The sequence below is a fragment of the Ipomoea triloba genome, chromosome 16 (assembly GCF_003576645.1).
Source record: "Ipomoea triloba cultivar NCNSP0323 chromosome 16, ASM357664v1".
In the NCBI taxonomy this organism is placed as follows: domain Eukaryota; kingdom Viridiplantae; phylum Streptophyta; class Magnoliopsida; order Solanales; family Convolvulaceae; genus Ipomoea; species Ipomoea triloba.
In genome coordinates this window covers 8,425,575-8,426,237 of record NC_044931.1, presented here as the reverse complement: position 1 = coordinate 8,426,237, position 663 = coordinate 8,425,575, and the positions used below count along the sequence as shown (strand labels likewise).

At 35.0% G+C, this 663-nt stretch overlaps 1 long non-coding RNA gene across 1 annotated transcript; it reads left to right on the top strand.

Moving 5' to 3' along the window:
• The first annotated feature begins 152 nt into the window (after positions 1–152).
• Positions 153–663, top strand: LOC116007797. Its single transcript, XR_004095343.1, has 3 exons — positions 153–404; positions 479–563; positions 646–663. It is a non-coding gene; the product is annotated as an uncharacterized LOC116007797 (long non-coding RNA).

The window sequence follows — 663 nt, the reverse complement described above, 5'->3', positions numbered from 1 at the left end:
TCACCTTCTCCAACCTCCAAAATTTCTCCTCCCCTTTACTATAAACCCTCTTCCCTCACTACAACATTTTGATTTGCAAAATTTAGAGCGCCTCTATGAAGTAGGTGTTATGCAGCCAAAACGTTCCTTGTTTAGGTTTACNTTAGGTTTACCTATGAAGTAAATGTTCATTTATTTATCTATAACCAATAAAGGTATTTATTTATCTTTTATTTTTCTCAGGTTATTTTTAATTCTAATTGTTCTAGGTTTCTTGTGCCAAAGTAAAATAAGGTTTTTCTTGTGGAAGAATAAAGATGCTTAGTAGGATATGCAGACGTAGCTTCAGCTCTGCTTTTCCTCAACCATGGCTCTTTATTGGGCTGGGCAATCCTGGTGATAAATACAAGGGAACAAGACATAATGTATGTTGCAATTCTGTTGAAAAATCCTGATTGAGTTATGCCTTCATATAATGTGCAAGTTTATTTTCCGGCAGGTTGGATTTGATATGGTAGATGCATTTGCACAGTCAGTTGGCATCCAGATGGATGATGTACATTGCAAAGCTATATTTGGGAAAGGTACTTTTTGTAGCTTTTATGCGAATATTTTTATACTGGTTTATATGGTTTGTAGTAAGGATTGGCAAATTGTAATTTCCAGGTTTCCTTAATGGAGTTC